The sequence below is a fragment of the Apodemus sylvaticus genome, chromosome 4 (assembly GCF_947179515.1).
Source record: "Apodemus sylvaticus chromosome 4, mApoSyl1.1, whole genome shotgun sequence".
NCBI classification, from domain to species: Eukaryota; Metazoa; Chordata; class Mammalia; order Rodentia; family Muridae; genus Apodemus; species Apodemus sylvaticus.
In genome coordinates, this window is record NC_067475.1 from 30,200,544 (window position 1) to 30,208,544 (window position 8,001).

General features: G+C 39.1%; 1 pseudogene; it reads right to left on the reverse strand.

Moving 5' to 3' along the window:
- Positions 1 to 4,767: 4,767 nt before the first annotated feature.
- LOC127682514 (sodium/potassium-transporting ATPase subunit beta-3-like) lies at positions 4,768 to 5,612 on the reverse strand (annotated as a pseudogene).
- Positions 5,613 to 8,001: the final 2,389 nt, after the last annotated feature.

Genomic DNA, 8,001 nt, shown 5'->3' on the forward strand with positions numbered 1-8,001 from the left:
TTCTGTTGTTTTGTGGCTATTGAAGACCACCATTATTCCATAGTGATCTGACAGGAGGCATGGGATTAGTTTGATCTTCTTATATCTGTTGAGGTCTGTTTTATGATCAATTATATGTTCAGTTTTGGAGAAGGTATCATGAGGTGCTGAGAAGAAGGTATATTCTTTGGATTTAGGATGAAATGTTCTATGGATATCTATTAAATCCATTTGGTCCAAAACTTCTGTCAGATTCACTGTGTCTCTGTTTAGTTTGTTTTTCCCTGTTCTGTCAATTGAGGAGAATGGGGTGTTGAAGTCATCCTCAATTAGTGTGGGGTGCAATGTATGCTTTAAGCTTTAGTAAAGTTTCCTTTATGAATGAGGGTGCCCTTGTATTTGGAGCATAAATGTTTAGAATTGGGAGTTCTTCTTGGTAGATTTTTCTTTTGATGAGTATAAAGTATCCTTCTGTGTCTTTTTTTGACGACTTTTGGTTGAAAGTCTATTTATTGGATATTAGTGTGGCTACTTCAGCTTGTTTCCTGGGACCATTTGCTTGGAAAATTGTTTTCCAGGTTTTTACTCTGAGGTAGTGTTTGTCTTTGACACTGAGATGTGTTTCCTGTATGCAGCAAAATATTGGGTCCTGTTTATGTATCCAGTCTCTTAGTTTATGTCTTTTTATTGGGGAATTGAGTCCATTGATGTTAAGAGATATTAAAAAATAGTGATTGCTGTTCCTGCTATTTTTGATGTAATTTTTATGTTTGTGTGATTATCTTCTTTTGTATTTGTTGAAAGAAGATTAATTTCTTGCTTTTTCTAGTGTGTAGTTTCTCTCCTTTTGTTGGTGTTTTCCACTCATTATCCTTTGAAGGGCTGGATTTGCGGAAAGATCCTGTGTAAATTTGTTTTTGTCATGGAATACCTTGGTTTCTCCATCTATGGTAATTGAGAGATTTGCTGGATATAGCAGTCTGGGTTGGCATTTGTGTTCCCTTAGGGTCTGTATGACATCTGCCCAGGATTTTTTGGCTTTCATAGTCTCTGGTGAGAATCTGGTGCAATTCTGATAGGTCTACCTTTATATGTTACTTGACCTTTTTTCCCTTACAGTTTTTTATATTCTTTCTTTGTTTAGTACATTTGGTGTTTTAATTATTATGTGATGGGAGGAATTTCTTTTCAGGTCAAATCTTTTTGGAGTTCTGTAGGCTACTTGTGTGCTCATGGGAATTGCGTTCTTTTGGTTAGGGAAGTTTTCTTCTATAATTTTGTTGAAGACATTTTCTGACCCTTTATATTGGAAATCTTCACTGTCTTCTATAATCCTATAGAATCCTATAATCTATAATCCTATAATCCTTAGGTTTGGTCTTCTCATTTTGTCCTGGATTTCCTGGATGTTTTGGGTCAGGAGTTTTTTGCATTTTTCATTTTCTTTGATTGTTGTGTCAGTCAATGCTTTCTATAGTATCTCCTGCATCTGAGATTCTCTCTTCTATCTCTTGTATTTTGTTGTTGATGCTTGGATTCATGACTCCTGACTTCTTTCCTAGGTTTTCTATGTCCAGAGTTGTTTCTCTTTGTGGTTTCTTTATTGTTTCTATTTCTGTTTTTAGATCCTGGATGACTTTGTCCAATTCTTTCACTTGTTTCATTGTCTTTTCCCTTAGTTCTTCAAGGGCTTCTGTTTATTTGTGTTCTCCTGTATTTCTTTAAGGGAGTTATTTATGTCCTTTTTGAAGTCCTCCATTAGCATCATGAGGTGTGATTTTAAATCCAAATCTTGCTTTTCTGATGTGTTGGGGTATCCAGGACTTGCTGCTGTGGGAGAATTGGGTTCAGATGGTGCCATATTGCCTTGATTTCTGTTAGTAACATTCCTACTTTTGGCTTTTGCCATCTGGTTGTCTCTGGTGTTAGTTGGTTCTGCTGTCACTGGATGGTGCTTGTTTCTACTGTGTGCTTGCATGCCTATCTCAGCACCCCTGGGTGACCAGCTTCCCCCCAGTGTATTGTGGGGCTGTTCTGCTCCTGGTTGCAGGTCAGCTCTGGCAGACCAATTCCCAAGTGCTCTTACACTGATGTGTTTTCTGCTTTCCTGGCTGTAACAGTCTGCTCACTTGCAAGAGTGAAGATGGTGGCCTCATCTCTAACCACAGGACTCCCTGCAGAGCAGATGCCCCCTAGCAGACTAGGTGCACAGAAGGCTGTGGCAGTGCTGCCTAGATCCTGGGTGCAGGTGGTGCCCTGGCAGGCCGTGTCCCAAGAGATTTTACACTTTGATTTTCCCTGTGTACCTGGCTGCACTTGGCTGTTCAGTCACAGGAGCAAAGATCGTGGCCTCACCTCTGAATGAGATCGTACTCTCTCTTTGATATTTTTATCTAAATGACAAAAGTAAAGTATCAGTGCCCCCAATTATTATAGTACTGGGGGCTACCACTGCCTTTATATCTGCTTGCCTTATATAGTTATGTGTTTTAGTGTTGGGTACATATATTTTTATAGTTGCTCTTCACTATTGTTGAACCAATCACTTTATCATGATACAGTTATCTTCTCTATTTTCCTTCATTGAGTTGATTGCCTTATTATATACTCATCTTCTTTGCCTCTGATTATAGTTTATGACTTATTCTACTTTATCTGCTATAATTGCTCCTGGATGTTTTATTGCTGCTGCTGCTGTTCAATCTCTATTTCTTCCTGTCGTGTGTGTGTGTGTGTGTGTGTGTGTGTGTGTGTGTGTGTGTGTGTCTGTGTGAGTGTATATGCAAATACATGAACATGTAGAGGCCAGTGAGTGGTATTGGCTGTCTTTTTCTACCCTTTTCCTCATGATATAGAGTCCATCACTGAACCATGAACTTACCAATGGGCTAGAGAGAGTATTTGGCCATTTGAATCCTCAATTTCATTCGGCCTCAGTCTCCTTGTGTTAGAGTTTACAGGCGCATGACATATTGTCTGATTCTCGGTGAATGCTGGAGATACAAAATCAGGTTCTATGCATGTGCAGCAAGAGCTTTACCTCTTGAGCCATCTCCCTATCCTGGATTTTTTCCCTATGTTTTACATTAGTTACTTTATGTTTCTACCATTAAAATGAGCCCATATCTCACTGGATCTGCTTTTTTCTCCACCCAACCCTTCTGCAGTGGTTTGCATAGGAATGATCCCCATAGGCTCATGTGTTTGAATGCTTGACCCATAGGGAGTAGCATTAGCAAGAGGTGTGGCCTTGCTGGAGGAAGTGCATTACTGTATAGGCAGGCTTTGAGGTCTTTTATGTTCTGCCTAGTGTGTCAGTCTCCTTTGTCTGCCTGCAGATCAAGATGTAGAAGTCTCAGCTCCTTCTCCAGCACCATGTCTACCTGAATGCTGCCATGCTCCCCACCATGATGATAATGAAATAAACCTCTGAAATTGTAAACCAGTTCCAATGAAATGTTTTCCTTTATAAGAGTTATCACTGTCATGGTGTCTCTTCTCAGCAAATAGAAACCCAAACTAAGACACTGTCTAAATCTTTTAGTTAGAGATTCAGTTGACTAATATTCAAAATTATTATTTATAAGTTATGACCTGTAAAGATTTTATTATATGCAAGCTTTATATATCTTTTTTATTGTCATTAATGCTTTTCTGTACCAATAAACCTGATTTTTTTCTATTTATCTTTCCTACTATCAAGCTTTAAAGTTTTGTGTGTGTTTTTATGGTAGTTAACAATGATTAATGTCCATTTTCTTTCAGTATAGAATTTTCTAAAGTATTTCTTATAAACTAGTTAGTCTGTTGGATTTTTTGTCTCCTCGTTTCTGAAAGATAATTTGATTGAATAAAACACTCTTGGTTGCAGTTTTCTTTCTTCTGAGACTGGAATGCACCAGTCTATTCTATTCTACCTTTGCTTCTGATGAGAAATACAATGTCGACGTAGTGAGAATCTTATTTGCTGCTTTCAGAGTCATTCGTCTTAGATTTTTACTATATTATGTCTTGGAAAGAATTTTTCTTTTCTTCACTTACCTTTGGTTACTTTATAATTATTTGCCATAATGTACATGTTTTCAATATTCATACATTTTTAGTTATTATTTAATAGGTTTATGCCTTCTTCTTGTGAAACAGTTATAAACTAATATAAAAGGTTATAATATAGACCTTTGTTATCCTGAAGATGTCCTACAATTATCATATGATTTCTTCATTCTCCTTTTAAATTCTTCTTTGATTTCTGACTGGGTTGTTTCAGCAGATTTGATTTTAAGCTAAAAATTCTTCCTACTTTTTTTGTCAGTACTTTCAGATCCACTTTATTTTCCCTTTCCCTCCTCATGTACAGAACTTCTCACACATTTCTTGCGGCTAAAGCCACTCAAGGTTGGCAAGGTACCATTTTATCCCTAAATCTTTGTTGGAGTCAAATATGACAGTTACCAGTGTTAAATCCATAAAATATTTGCATAGCACAGCACATGAAGCTTTAGACATTTGGCAATTGCAGAAGAAGACAAGACTCTCACTCTGCATGTTGGGGATTGGGAGCTCACCAGTCCCTGTTTGACGACCATACATGGGTTCAAGGGCAGAGAAGGCAGCAGGCAGTTACTTCAGAGGACACTGAACACTGTGATTTGGAAGCATCTTATGATGTCACCCAAGTGTAGACCACATACTTCCTCATCCAAGGTGGTTTCATAACCCTAGAATGGCAGGTCCAATTGATACAAAATGGAGACAATACAACATTTATTCTGTGGAGACATCCTATTTCTAGGTACGTGCTGTGACTTTGAATGAAACTTTTCTTAAGAACATGTCCTGTTCATTCTTGTGTTTTAGGTTCTTGGATCTATCAGTTTGGCACTTAACTGTTACCTCTTTCTTGGTAACACCAGAGTCAAATTTGACATGGACGGCAACTAGAGACTGTCAGTATTCAATGTGCTGTTTTTTTCCCCATAGTATGGAAAATAGTTTAAGTCTATAAGTCCATATTCAAGATAAGTTGCTATATTTGTCATGTTTTCATCCTTTGTACACACATTATATATGGAGTTCCGTCTGGGATTAACTCAATTATTCCATTCATTTTCACAAGAATACAAGGTTGTCCTTTGGAACAGCCAAAATCAGCATCATTCATACCACTACATTCTTGAAGCAAGAAAACTGGAAACTGACATGCACTATAATCTGGACCCTTCTGATGGAAAGTGCTTCAACAGGACAATCTGTGAGATTCTTCTGTTCTTCCATAGAATATGGCTTTAGGAAACTCTTCAGGTCCTCAACAAACTTTTCATAAGCATGTGACTCAGACATGCTGTATGCATATTCCAAGGCATTCAGTGGTCTAGGAAAAACCATTTCCTGGACCTGGACTAGGAACCTGGCCTCCATATTTCAGAACTTCATAATTCAGAGTCTGGAGCATGGCCCACATTGTGAATGTGAAGAGTGTAGCCAAGAACCCATAAAAAAACTAGGTAGAAGAGCAAGATCAGGCTCCAGCTCTTGTAGGTGTGCCCCAAAAACTCTCTGCTGGCTGGGATGTAGATGAACAGCTTCAACTTATCCAGGCTCTGGTGGAGGGATTTCTGCTCAGTATTCATCATATGGGCATGTGGAAGTTGAGGTGAACTGAGGCTGCGGGGTTGGAAGTGACGAGGGGCTCAACAGTTCCTTCTAATTGATCTAGTCAGTTATCAAGGCTCTTAAGAGCATTTTTATTCTATTTAAGTGTTTCAGTTATGAAATCTCTGGGTGTTTTTATTTTATTATCTCATCTTGGTTAACTTTTTATTCAGATCACCAGTCATATATCCTCTCTGTATTTCTTGTTTTTGTTGTTGATGATGATGATTCTTTAACTCTTTGCTGTAATTATTATGCTCTTGTGATGTTCTGCTACCTTGATTTTCCATATTTCTTATGTCTCTACATTGCCACTTTATAGCTGGTATATCATCAGTCACCTATATAAATTCACAAAGAATGTTTTGGAGTTAAAGATTTGTCCCTGGAGATGTGTTTTAGGGTATCAATTGACTAGGCTACAGATGAACATAATAGTATACTGTCCATGTAAATTCTGCTGTGACCAATGTCAGTGTCACAGGTGGCTATCTCAGGAACTTAGACAGCTGGGATGGACTTCTCTTAGGAAGTTTTATGTGTGGGCATACATGATTATGAATATGGGTTTCCTTTCAGATTTTAGGACTGCATGAGACTCCAGGTGCTTCAACATTCTTGGTAGGCATGCTGTCCTGTGTTTGGTAGTGAGGGTAGAGTGCTTGTCAGATCTGTGGTTATTCTGGTTAATTTTAACTAATTAGCACAACCTAGAATCACCTAGGAAGAGAGTCTTATTGAGCAACTACCTAAATCATTTTAGCCTATAGACATGTCTATGGGGGACTGTCTTGATTGTTAATTTATGTAGGACAACCCAGCCCACTATGGGTGACATCATTCCTTAGGTGGTATGTCCTTAATAGGTTGACAGTGGAGAAAGCTGGCTGAGAGCATGCAAGCTAATCCACACATTTGTCCACTCTTTGCTTTTGGCTGTGGATGTAGTGCTTCTGACTTCTGAATTGACTTTCCCACAGTGATGAGTTACAACCTGGAACTGTAAGCCAAACAAACTCTTTCTTCCCTAAATTGCTTCTTGTAGGTTACTTTATCACAGTAACAGCGATAAAAAATAGAATAGAGGGTCATTTTGAGATCTGGATGTATCAAAGGCATGCAAGAGATGCTCATCAAGGTCTGTGGGAGTCACACATGTTTTCTCATGGCCTTGGTGCATTGAGTTGCACAACCAAGACTACATAGCTGCTCTGGGGTCCAGTGATGAGTGGGAGATGCTACCTAACAGCTTTCAGAGTTCAAGAAAGTCCCTCATGTTGGATTATCTGGGGCTTCTTGGGGCTCTAGGCGTATAGGAACTCTCACAGGGTGGGCAAGTTCACTCAGGAGCTTCCTGTGTTTTTGGAAAGGTTGATAGGTTTAATCAACCCAAAGCCCTGGGTGTCAAAGCTGCTCAGGACAGGCCCTTGCTCCTTCTTGGGCCTAGAGAGTGTAGTTGTAGATTCACTAGATGCTAGATGGCAAAGTATCTTGATAACACTGCAGGAAGACCTGGACAGCGGAAGGAATGATTCGGGCAAGACTCTTTTACTAATGCCATAATGCGGATATTGGCGACACCTAATGTAGGCTTTATGCCTGTGAACCTGCAGGTTCTTCCAACAGGAAATACGTCCGTTATCTTTTTTGTTAATGAAGACTACTGAGTGCCTCTTGGTCTTCATTCCTCACTGTGCAAAGTTGGTCTTTCCTCAGGGTGCACTTTGACTGGAGAGATGAGATGGTGAGTACAGTGTGCTTTCTTCCCTCACTCATAAGGGAGTCAGTGCTTTACACATCTCAGCCTTTCCCCCACTGCCCTCTGGTGCTCTACCCCAAACATTCCAGTGGGGAAACAGTTGTTTCTTTTCCTTCATATTTGTGAAGGGAAGCACTCCAGGCATTTCCAGTCAGCATTTCACTGCTATTACCCCCTATTTAATATGGTTTTTGATGTTTGCTTTAACAGAAACTTGCACTTGCCCAGAGGACTATTCAAAATCAAATTTCCTTTAAAAAACAATAACTTAAAATAGAAGAGAAATAAAGAAGCCAATGTGTAGAGACTCCACACTCTCTGATTACAGTTATAAGATATTTTAGAAAAGGTACAATTGTACAGACAGGAAAAATGTCAGTAGTTGCAAGGACTTGGAAGATGGGAGAGGGATCAGTATTCAGAGCAAGATTGATTTCAAAGGTAGTACAATGTGCTTTGAATCCACAGTAATGGAAGAAGCAGGTTGTTAGACATTTGTGCAAACTCATATAGAACATATCACCAAAAGTGAATCTTAGTGCAAACAATGGCCTTTCCTGTGATGAGTCCTTTGTAATGTGCCAGCCTTCCAGGGTATGTTAGCAGTGGGG